The 13,507-nt window shown below is 34.0% G+C and overlaps 1 protein-coding gene across 3 annotated transcripts in view; it reads left to right on the top strand.

Annotated features, from left to right (window-relative positions):
* LOC123671389 (hemicentin-1) overlaps nt 1-13,507 on the top strand; it is a 482,600-nt gene that overhangs the window by 339,975 nt on the left and 129,118 nt on the right. The gene's annotated exons all lie outside the window — the stretch shown is intronic.

The following is a 13,507-nucleotide window of genomic DNA, read 5'->3' as shown; positions in this document are numbered from 1 at the left end:
ATTTTTCATGACAGATTCAATTAAAAGTTTTATAGAGACTTCATCTAAGACAATATTCTTTCATCTTCATCGGGAACCATTAGAGTTTTACATCATCATCTTAAATAGATCTAGTCTAAAAGGCATTGTGAGTGAATTCTTGTTCGGAGAATTTCATTATCTGAAACTGGTTTTATTGGAAAGAAACTTTTATGTTATTTAATGTTTGAATTTATAATTTCAGCCATGTGTATAACGCGCTATCTCGAAACCAATTTTCACAAAAGTTTCGCAGCTTTTGCGGCCATATTTTGCCGATAACTCTTCGAATGATAATTTCCAGGTGTTGAATTGTCTCTGGTTTATCGACGTCCATAGGGTACTTTACATAACACCAAAGATAATAATCCCCTTCTTCTCCTTACTCTTCTAATAGGATGTTGTCCAGTCAATTCTGTCATCTACCCTCTTGCGACGTTGATGTCCAGTTATCATACCAATGTTTTGGGGCCTACCAACTGGTCGTCTAGTTCCTGGGTTTCGTGTTTTGTCTCACCTTGCAATTCGATCTGGACCCATGCGATCTACGTGATCCTTCCAAAAGCAGCTTCTTGTTCGCCCCATCTGACAACATCCTGTATTTCCAACTGTCGCAGAATATCTGTATTGCGTTTTCTGTCTTTCAGCGTTCTTCCTCTCATTGATGGCAATACTTTCATTTCAATTCATTTTTCTATTGATTTCTTCTTTCGTTTCAGCCGCGTTCGTGAGTGCTTTCAGTGGACATGTACCGGGTTTTTCACCATAATTTGACCCCCCCTTTAACTTTGTTTCTAGAAGAGGTATAAAAAAATGTTTTCTACCAAAGTTTCACGAAATCGACTAGTGTTTTTTAAAATGATTTCACAAAACGAAATATATACAGAGTAGTGCACATATTGATAGCAACCTCATTTTTTCAAATGGAACACCCTGTATATTTTTCTATATTTGAATAGCTCTTTTTCCCCTGATTTCAAATATATGCGATAACTCAAAATGATCTTTTTTGAGTTATCTCGTTGGCAATTTGACTATATGTCATATCGTTGCCAACGAGATAACTCAAAAAAGAGCACTTTGAGTTATCACAGCCTACCACTTGAAAACTGATTACTGAGCATGCTAGGTGGTTCTTAAAATTTGAAACTCTGTGATACTCAGAATAAGAGAGATAGGCCAAACATATGTTATATATTTGAAGTCAGGGGAAAAAACGCTAGTCAAATATAGAAAAATATATAGGGTGTTCCATTTGAAAAAATGAAGTTGCTATCAATATGTGGCCCACTCTGTATATATTTCGTTTTGTGAAATCATTTTAAAAAACATTAGTCGATTTCGTGAAACTTTTGTGGAAAACATTTTTTTGTACCTCTTTCAGTAACAAAGTTAAAGGGGGGGTCAAATTATGGTGAAAAACCCGGTACATAGGTACTTATTTTTACATATTACCCAAGTTGTTTACGGGATATATTCACGTGAACAACCTGATATTTTTGAGGCTATTCTAACCTTACTATCCACTTCATCTTATCGGTTCTTTGAATACTACCGAAGATTACGTTTTTTTGCACGAGATTTTCATATTAAAAATTTATGTTGCAAAATTTAATTCGTGTAGGAAGCCGTGTAGGTCACCTTCATTCACAGCCATCAAGAGTAGAGATCGTTCATTAAAAAAACCGGCATTAAAGTCATTTACACTTTCGATTATCTGGTTCATAATTATATTGAAATGACATGGGCTAAGACTATCTCCTTGTCTTATGACAGATGCAACTTTAAGTTTTCTTGAAAATTTTGTTGAGTTGCTTTACTCATATGATTGTTTTTTACCCTTTTTTGTTGCAATCGATGGATCACATTCTTCAATCTGACCCTATCAAATGCTTGCTTCGGGTCTGTAAAGCATGTGTGCATGGGCTTATTGAACTCTATGTATTTTTCAGTTGACGCAGGATGAAAATTGCGTCTAGAAAGTTAGGTCTATTAGATCTTCAAAATAATTCGATGAGGTTAAATCGCACAATCTGGAAAATTCAACACCAATTCGCAAAAATAAGATTTTCAAAATATCTTTGTGTGCACATGTGATGGGCCGCCTGGTATATATTACTTTTGTAGGTTTTGTTTTGTGATTTCATCTAATGACCCGAAACGTCTCAAAATATTCCTTGTGATTCTGGTTGGTTGAATAGAGCATTCAAAAGATCGTCAATTCCTTACTCTTCGATTCATGATAAAAAGTCAGCAGAAAAATATCGATGAGACCAACAAAAAATCATCTGCGAATAGTTGCGAACGCTTCAAAAATCTGTCCTCAGCAAACTACATCCGTTACGGAAACTCGTTCCTTTTTCATTTCCAGTAGCTATAATTGAAATGTTGATTCCAGCCTACATCGCCCACAGGGACGATAACTGTCAAGAGAGCAGGGAATGAAATCTGAAGTTTTCCACGGATTTCGAGAATCTAAGTTCCAGGCAACGTTCCAAAAGGAATTATTGTTTCTCCCTGCAACGGCCCAAGCACAATTAGAACATCCGACAAAGTGACAAATATCTCCCTAGAGTTGTTTGAATTTGTATGCGACGCGGAGGTTTCACTATTTGTAGTTCGGCCATTTTCCGGGTGACTGTTCCGGAGCCTCCAATTTCCTGTAAATGTTATAAAGTCTGAGGAGTGATTCAAAAGTAGATATTTCACTTGGTTTGTTCAGTTTGATACGGTAAGATGACCGATAATATAATCGTTTTCTCAACGCTATTTATTCATTGATATGAGTTAGGTTATCAGAATCTGAGTTGAATTTAACCATAAGATTAGGCTAAGATGAGAAAATACTAGCTGTTAAATACAAAAAAAATTAGTGTTTCCTTAGTAGCTTTCACATGATCACTCAGAATAAAATGAATTTCAATGTTATATTTTTTATGACTAAGAAACATTATCCTTATTTTCTACTACTTCTAATGCTAATAGTTTTCAAATTTTTCAGTTAACGATAATTTAAAATCCTTGTTAGAACACTCACTCCCTTGAAAAATTTAATTGACATTTATCTACTTCTATTGAATTATATATTCATTATTCAACTGCTTTTGAGACATTAATAGGTTTTAATAGTTTTTTAAATGTTTGTTAATCGTAACAAACAGCGTGAGTTATAATAACTCACTGCTTTAACTCACTATAATGAATCGGAAAAGATGGCTCTGTGCTTCTATACTTCTGTGCTTCTATTCGGTTGGAGGAAAAGGAATATTTCATTATTGTTATTGAGGGGAGGAACGTCACTTCCATTATTCTGACGTTTATAGATAACTTTTAGGGTTGGTCAAAAAAGTTCTTTCTCTATTCTTGTATTTATGTATTTATTGTTATAGTCGTAGATGAAGTATAGTATTCAACTTGCGGTAATGGTCATAACTCACTTCATCATTACAGCACGAGCCGCAGATCCTAGTCCGCATCTGAGTTTTCGATTTCAGAAATATTGAAGAAAGGGTGCAAAACTGCAAATAATTCTACCCGATAATTTGAAGATTTTTTGAACTACGGAATTTTTTTCATGAGGAATTATTATTGGTCACCTTGTATGACGATGCCAAGCAGAGATTTAGAATTTTCACAAATATTGCAAGAAGGCAATAGTAAAAGGTGACCAAACTCCAAAATTTGTAATTATTCGGTGGATTAGTTAAAGAGTTATTGAACTAAAAAAATTTTATTAATAAGGGAATGTTTATTGATCACCCTGTATGATCGTGCCAAGCGGAGATTTAGAATTTTTATAATGAATTAATTCTTTGTGGTTACGAAAACGGAAAAAATCATAATGTTCATGTACAGGGTGATTCAATATTCACTTAAATAGGAAAAGTCTAAAATTTTCCTAGTCCGGACCTGATTAACTCGATATCAGAAATATTGAAGGAAACCGTTATTAAAGAGTGACCAAACATCAGAATTTGAAATTAATCCATCGATTAGTTAAAGAGTCATTGAACTGTGAAATGTCACTCATAGGATGAACATCACCCTGTATATCCCAAACGAAGGCACTCAAGCGATTGAAACCTCTTGATAGAAGTCCTCCATAATGTCCTTAATTCATGGTATCCGTTTATCGCATTCTTCCCGGGACACCCTGTATAATCAAGGTTGAACAATTTAGGTAATTGCTGAAAAAACGAAAACTTAAATATTCTGGTCATGTTATGACAAATCCGGACAGGTTTTGACTTCTACAACTTATACTCCAGGGAAAATTTCAGGGAAACAGTATCATTGAACGACGAAGAATATCATGGTTGAATAATTTTCGGGTTTGATTCATCTCAACAATCACAGGGTTATTTCGGGCAGCAATTGATTAAGGTCCATGTCGCTATATTCTTAGCCATCATCCAAAGTAGATGGGCACCAAGAGAAGAAGAAATAATTTGAAAAAAAATTGACAAATTTCACACTTGAACAAAGCCAAGACTATAATGCTCTTTTCTGTAGAATCAAAGTCATAAGTTCATTACTTCCTTACAAGGCACGTACATAATAAAAAAATTTTTCGTCGACCTCTAAGAAGAATGACTTTGACGTCCTCATTTTCGACTGAAAAATCAACTATTATTGAAACCAAGCATTTTTCGTCCACAAACTCTTTTCGTCCGTTGATTACTATGATTTGCCACCATCGTATCATAGTAACCAAAGCGGTTACTATGATACGGCACCACCGTATCATAGTAACCACAGCGAATTGGTTCGTCATTAGCTGTTGTCAAATTAATTATTTACGGAATCTACCAGATTTTACGTTTGAATGAAATTGTAGTCTAGATAAAGTATTTAGTCGAGATGAAACAAACAAATCTCTTTATAATGACCCAGATGCAACTTATTATCTGCACAAGGTAAAATGTTTTAAGTATTTTGCTTCTCATGCATCTTCTTCAACAGCAGAAATTAATATCAATAATTTCATGAACTGTACGTTTGATATTCATCTTTGAGATTGAATTAATTTTGTACTTTGATTAAAATATAGAGTTGTTACACATCAAATCAGAATACATTTCCTTTATATCGATTGAAATTATGATAAAAACTTCGGTTCGTTGAGGTTCGAGATTATCAAACTGGACATTCCTACTTTCATAAAAAGTATGTTAGGTCGACAAAAAAATGAAATATGCACCCAGTCGAAAAACTTTATATGGTCTCACCTGCTTGCAGACTCGACTAAAATAGACAGTTTTTCGTCCTTGGTACATGAATAACTATTTCATGACTGCAACGAAATGAGGATTCTAAATTAGAATTTCACAAGAAAATGTTATATTTTATCACTAGATATAAAACAATGAAACGTTTTCTTGTATGTATACTGACTGAAGCTTATGAATATGATTCCATTGATATGAAATTATTTTTCATTTTTTTTTGTCATAGTTTTGTCATTATTGTATTATTATTGGAAGCATTATTTTCATTTTTGAAAAGTTTAAATTACTGAGAATCCATGAGAAATAAAGTATTCATCATTATTTCATTTTGGGGCAAACGATATTATACAGATTAGATCGCTGAATTATAAGGTATGCACGTCCTCTGAATTTTTAATAACAATTTCAAAGATTCATTTTTGGACATAATAAACCAAAACTCATCAGATATGATCTGAAAAATGAAATGTAAACGAAAAGTATCATCAGTCATACATACGCTATGTTTCAAAAGAAAGCTCTATAAGAGGTCGAAGCATATCCTCGAATGGACTTTCAGAATTATTCCTGAATACAAACATATCAAAGTGCAAAGCAGAAACACTTCTTTTCAGGTTGCACGTCGCAATTTCAATACCCACTGAAAAGTAAAAAGAGATGCATGGAACGATGCCTAGCCAACGTTACAATGAATAAAGTTCACATCCGTATCAGAAACAGATTCAGAACGATATCGCTTAGTTCATATGTATTCAAATATTGAAAGTATAGGGACTTTATGCCAGTATGCATGCGAATAAAAATTCATGAAACCGGAGGCGGCCCCGAAAAAAAAAATTAAAACTTGAATCAGAGCAATATTAATTTCCATCATAGCGGGTAAGGTCCCCTGAATTTTCATCAAACGAAACAGTGACGTCTAATGCTCATTGATATGCATAGGATATTTTCTATGTCTGGATTCGGCGCTTGTTATAATGGGACAGCACTTATATTTTAATATTCTGATGGGTTGAGGATTCCTGTTGCGGTTCTGTATTGATTGATATTCTGCCGCGTTACGGCCTGGTAAACCGGGTTACAATGACGTTTCCCCTGGTTTGGGCTGTCTGGGATTACGCTACGTTTTGAATATAAAACTTGCGGAGTAATTGAAAACGAACAACGAGACTGTTCTTTCAAATTACGGGGGGAACTTAGTCATCTACCCCCTATTCTGGGTTGGTTCAATCGGAATTGGGAGAAAGTATATTGATCTTAGTTAATATTTGCGGTTTTACTTTTTTCTTATCTTACATCTTTTTCGATTTATTGAAAGAAATTTCATAATTATTATGCAATGAAAAATATTTTTCCTTGTGAGGCCACTACTTTTCGAATATTCAAATAAGTGTAAATAGCATAAGATCTTATAGCGATTGAAATTTTAATTTGTTTCTGTCAATTCACGATCATTTCTCTAGCTATACTAACTGATGAAGAAACTGCAACACTCAGAAGGAGCTGTTTTTTTGCTAAAATATAGATAGCAAGGATAAAATGATTGAAATTTGAAGACAGAAACGAAGAGTTTACAATTCCAAATAACAATTACAAATTTGTTAATATGTGTTTGTTCACCACGATTACCTATACAGTCCTCAACACTCCTCGGCATGGATGCAAAAAGATGGTCTATTTCATGTGTCAGAGCCGCCAAAGTCGGTAGGGAAAGGTGACCTACTTGCATGTGCAATAGCACCCCATACCCTACTGTCCGGTGTACATGACGCTCAACACCAAACTGAGGTTCACGTCTTTCTCCCTGACGTCGACTAACCCTTCTTCGGTCATCATGTGCACCCAAGAAGAATCTATATTCATCAGAAAAGACGACCTGATGCCATTCCAATGTTGACGTTCTCTGCACCACTGTAATCGTTGCCGGCGATGTTCAACCGTCAGAGGTAACAAGAAATGGGATCGATAATGCTACAGTCCAAAGGACCTTATCCGGCGGTAAACCGTTCGGATAGTGACAGGATGGCCTTGTTCTCCTAACCACTCATCAACCAAAGATCGAGTTGCCACAAATCGGTCTCTAATGGCCATGAGTCTTAAACGTTGATCTTGAACTTCAATTGTGCCCTTCAGCGTCTGGTGCCTACTCTTCTTCGATTTTGGGCATTATCAAACCACCCTTGACAACATCTCATAACAGTAGTTGGATTTCTGTTCGCACGGTTAGCAATTTCTCGAAATCTTCTTCTTCTTCTTCTTCAGCCCTCTTTCATCCAGTGTCGGACATAGGCCTCTTCCAGTTTTTTTCATGCTTCTCTGTCTTTTGCTGTTGTCATCCATTGCTTGCCGGCTACATCGACAATGTCGTCTATCCATCTTTTTCTCGGTCTTCCTATGCTTCTTTACTCCTCGAAGAGCTGGTTTGTTGTAAAATTCAGAAAACAACTGCAATATTTAAGTAACAAAAATGTTCACATGAAAAAAGCTTCACAATTTTTTTTTCAAATTGAATCATTCACTCCTTGCTATGCTATCAATGTTCCACAAAAAAAAAATAAGTGTTGCAGTTTGTTGGAGTTCAGTTATTATATTCCATTCCTATTTTGAAAGTTGAATCAGGGTCAGCTCGGAGCAAAATGTATTATTTGTTCCGTTGAAATGAGAAGAAAAATGTCATCACGATTTGAATAATCAATTCTTTGTCATAACAACAATTTACGATATCGTCCCTCTACCGAGAGTCATGATAGATTGAATTCTGATAATTGTTTTTTGAATTAAACATACCGCAATTTCACTGATGATCTATTGCCTCGATAATAGCAATGAATACTTGAATAAATAACAATTCAGGTCGATGAGAATCATATGTGCATTTGTCAGGGAAGTCTGCAATTTATGCGAGTGTGGTTGAATACAAACTGTCCCCAGGATATATGTCATTGTTTAAAAAAAAACTATATCGAGTAGGTGAGGACAACCCATATATTGAAATTTGTCAATGAGAAGTGGGATTACAATTTCAAGGTTTATTTAATTTTCATCCTGAAGGTTTTTTTCGATATTTTTCATATTCTGAATACCTACTTCAAACATGGTCATGTTTCACAGGTGCAACCTTCCAACTTTAACTAAGACGAATGTAAACTTATGTTTCTCTTCTTATAACCTCAACTTTTCATTATGGTAAACTTTTCAGCGTCAGGACTCACATCATATTCATATTAGAAATTATAGCTTCACTTGCGTTCCGTACAAGACTGTTGCATTAGAGTTTTGCGCTTGTAACAAGTGACATATGAAGTTCTCAAGTATTCGGCGTATATGAAATTTGATCCGTAACCATATTCAACTCAAGTAACGAACTTGTTTAACTGAACGAGATTGCTCTTGTCTTTAATCCACTTTAATCATTATCAATTTCTAAGCAATGGATATTCTTGTCATTATTTCATTCGGTAGATACTTCTGGAATTACTTTTCAAAGCTCTTGAAACATAGATAATTATTCATTACTTTCAAAAACTTCACGGATAGTATATCCAATGTCACTTGGAGGAAGCCAGAATGTTTTGAGCCAAGATATTTAAAGCCTAACAGCACTTTTAAATGAACTGTTATTATAGCTGATCGTCTCTGGAATCAGAAAGTGTAGATTTGGGTACTGAAGTCTACATCCCATCGCATGGTTGATTTGGTTACTTTCATTGGCTGCAGCTGTCCCTTCTCTATTATCTTTCTAATGATTCGCATAGACCAGTTCAGTCCTTAGGTGGATTAATAAAATGATCATTTTTACTCTGGTGTAATCGATTTTTTTTTATTTGGATAACGCACATAACTCACTTGAAAAGGCAGAATATTTCTAATATTCTTGAGTTTTCCAAGTTACCAGAAATTCATTAGAGAGCAGGGTCAGCAGGGAATTTATTGTCGCACTAATCCTTTTGAATATAATATGTTAGTTGATCGTCATATGAAATAGTATGTGTCGACTGCCGATTTGATCACTTTCATTGCTCGAAATAGTACACGTGCTGTCGTGTGGCAATTTGATCGCCCATATTGGAAGGACAGATATTGAAAGATATTCTCAAAGTGCCTATCCTCTGTGAATGTTGGCTGTCCCATTGAACCACATTACTTTGTTCACTGCCGCTCTAAATAATCCTGTTAATGTCTTTAAAGAATAGTTATCTATAATACAAGTGCAGAAGGCATTGATATTCTCCAACTTTTAACACAGTAGAATAATGAAGTAATTAATGTTGTGAAAAAAATTATAATTGAACCAGCTTTTTTTATATGGTCATTCGAGTGAGATTGGAAGAACTTTTTTTTTTATATACAATTGACAATTCAATTGGTCAATTTTCAAATATTGGATTGATTCGGTCTTCACTTGATGGGAATTTATTTCGAAATTTTAATAGAATAACTGTCGTTTTCAATTTATTATATACATTGAGTACTGATGTCGGGGTTGAATTCTTTGAGGAGCAAAATTCGAATAGTTGTTCAGTAAATAATGCTATTCTAAATTTTGATTTCCTGATAATTTAAAAACTCCATATAACATTGGAATGAAATATATTATTCAGATATCAAATAAATATTTTCAGCTTCATGCAAAATATAATGTTGATGCTGTGAATTGAATCAGAGATAATTCGAAAAATAATATTAAAAAACAATTTCTCAATATTTCCGAATATTTCTGAATATTTCTCGAATTAGTGGTTTCGAGCATAAATCAAAATTTTAAAATTTTAGGCTCATCTAATCATCAGAAACAATAAAAGGTCATAAAGAATTACGTGACTGAATATTTGAATAATGATAATTCGGAATTATGAAAAACCAAGTCAAGTACTTATTCGATTTCTGATTAAGTACACTCTTGATTTTGTTTTCGCACAATCTAGTGTCCATTCTCCAAGATAGTCTCTGGTTTGTATATGTAGTATGGCAGTTTTTTTCAGTATACCACTCCTAATATGGCTGCCAACTCCTGGTGAAGCATCTCCCCAACTGCGTCGTACAATAAATGATTATCATTATTATTATCTGATCGGTTTATATGAAGTAACGTCATCAGAACCATAAATAAATTCAAGCCGCATATCGGATAAAAATATAATATAAATTTCATGGAAAACAGAAATGAGTTAAGATTTAGAGTAAACATACAAAATTATATTATTTATACATGAACCTTTTTGAAAACTTTTGCAAAATTACGTCTGACAGCTTCATCAGAGGTCTTTGAACATTCCATTCCTGAAAAAATTGATATTATCACATTTCACACTCAAGATTAATTAACAAAATGGAGCAACAAACTTAAAAACAGACAACGTTCGAATTCGGAAACGAAATTAATTCCAATAATCACTTCCAGCTATTCTTTCACCAGGTTAATTCTTGTTACCTTCTGTAAATCACATACAGAATTCCCTTCAAAAATTCTTGAACCCAACGAACAAATTCCGCGAATTCAAATGCGAATTAGCCAAATGAAATTCTATTTAGCTACAACAACAAAACCAGAATGGCAAAGCAATTAAATTTCAGCAGGCATAACATTTGAATCAACGTGCAAATTTGCGATGCACGCCATATCAAACGAGCGTTCATTTGCAGGAAAAAACACAATGCGTCCGAATGTACATTGTTTGGCGTCACGTGACAAAAAACATCAGGTTCAAATGCCAGGATATTAATGGGAATTTATGTCGAGGGCACTTTAAGGGCGAACAGAGGAAAAAGCGGGAAAATTCGAAGCATAAAAATAAATGATGGGAACTTATCATTCGAGATAAATGAAGAAAGGTAAAACGCAGGTTATTCGGCATAAAACTCATGTTGTCACGTAGAACACCTATTTTCCACGTGTTCAGGAACAACTGTTAAATATTATTGTCGAGATAAAATTTGTTCCTTTCAGGTACTTCTTTATTCTCCATATCTTTTTTCCGCAATACTAGTCCTGCAAAAGGTTCAATTATCACATTTTTTTCAACCAAATTTTTTCAAGGAGAAATATTTTCGTTGATTTGTACCTTTTTAGATGCTCATTTTTCACTTCACTCATCTGTTGAAATATATCTTTCATTAGTTTCAAGAACGACGGCAGTTTCAAGAGATGATTCACTATGATATCATTCGTGGATTAGTTTGAAGTAACTCTGTCTGCTCGAAAGATGGCGTTACGGGTTTCGCGCAACACTTACTTTGGTCCCAGCGAATTTATAAGGGTTGACGAGTTGTAGCAGGGTAACCTCTCCACCATGATATGAGAGGGTGTGTTTAAGGCAGAAATCGCTGGATTGTCTAACTGATGAATCCACCATCTCGATCTCGGGACGACCACCGTAATCCCCTGGGAGAGGGCGCACCTACAAAAACTTGGCTCGTGAAGGACTCGACAAAAGTTCATTTAAATATGTGTTCACATGACAGTTCATAGGATTAAACCTCCTTTTTTTTGTTCGTAATGATATTAAAAGGGGGTTCTCATGATACGACCATCCGGAAATTCAGCATTAATACTTTTTTGATCAATTCACATATACAAACTAAGTTTCAGCCTAGTCGGATAATTTCATGGAAATATTGGTTATTCCTTACTCGAAATATCTCGATACGAATGAACAAGTTTATATATAATGTGTCCTTTCAAAAATATTCAGTCGAAAAACTTAATATCTTTGAAACGGACGAGAATTCTGAAAAACCATTAACGCGATACTTTTCGACAATTCTGCGGCTAAAAAACTTAGTTGAAAAAAATAATATAAAGGGTGTCCCTATATCTCTGAAATGGCAATTGATTCCTATGATATGTAATGATTTATAAGTGTCATACAATCTATAAAAATTACTTACTGAGGAAAACGTGTTATTATTTTTTTGATATCTCGAAAAGAAACCAAGAAATAGCAAAATATTCAAAAGGGTCATTTTGCAGAAACGCCCTTTAACTCGAGAAGTAATCAAGATATCTATGATATGCGCTCTGATATCTCATTTTTTCAAAAATTGAGAGTTTTATAGATTCTTTCAGTGAATATCGAATTTGGGATTGAAGTCTTTATCAATTAATCCCCTTATCTCTTTTCCCAAAACTTCAGCCATAAGAAAAGACAATTTTCAACAAGAATATTTGCCTTGTCGAGCAGGCTCTGATTCCCGCTACATTACATAATATATGAAAATATTTTAGAATTCATATTTCCAAATTAAATTTAGATTGAAGAAAAAAATTTTCTATCATTCAAAGATCATACGAATTTCCTTTCAATTTTAGTCCTGGATTTTTATTACTTATATTATTACTTTATAACTAATGTATTTGCTTTCCGAGGATCACAGGGACCGTATTCTCGACAAGTAATCTTTCAAAATGTAAACACACGTTCAGTGTGCAGAGCACTGAAAGTACGTATACGTTTTGAAACATCACTTGTCGAGAATACTTTTCCAGGTGCGAAGGATGGATTTTTTATTCCATTTCTTGATTCTGCATGTCATTCTACAACTGATATTTCCAGAAGGTTTGGAATTCCTCTTCCATCTAACGATACCAAATCATTTATTCATCCCCGAAAATAATAAACCGACAGCAACATGTATTCAGCCATCTACAGAAAAAGCAGAAGGAAAGTGAGTTATAGAAATATACGATCTCCCAAAATATATAATTCATTGTTTACCTTCAATATCTCTGAATAACCATCTTTTTTACCTCAAGAATATTGAAATAGTTCCGTGCAGTTTTGAAAATTCATGAGCATTGATTCGAAAATAACCTAGCATGCTTTGGAATATAAGAGTCATTGTAATTTCTCCTAATCGTTTCAATCCATGAATGATTCAACTTTTATATGCACGAATATAGGTAGTCACTCTAGGTTAGTTACAATTTATGCAGTTCTATCATGAATCTTTAATAATATAATTCCCCATAGTTAGGACTGAAAATATAAAAAGCTAGAATTGAAAATTGCTATTCAATAAAAGTGGAATAGTTTAAAAATGGTTATTTCCTGAATGATGAAGATTTTATATTGTGGTTCAATTGTTTAAGATGATTCAATTTATACTAAGTTTCCAAGAGCTGTCACCATAATGTCCAATAAGAATTCTTTAGAATTATTCGTAGAAATAAATTACAATTTTATGAATAGGTAATTATATTTTATGGTTTTGCAAAAAAAAATCTATAATTTTCATCATAGACCAATTCTTTCATCTCACTT

The sequence above is a fragment of the Harmonia axyridis genome, chromosome 1 (genome assembly GCF_914767665.1).
Source record: "Harmonia axyridis chromosome 1, icHarAxyr1.1, whole genome shotgun sequence".
Taxonomy (NCBI): domain Eukaryota; kingdom Metazoa; phylum Arthropoda; class Insecta; order Coleoptera; family Coccinellidae; genus Harmonia; species Harmonia axyridis.
Note: the sequence above shows the minus strand (reverse complement) of the source record. Positions and strands in the feature narration are given on the sequence as shown.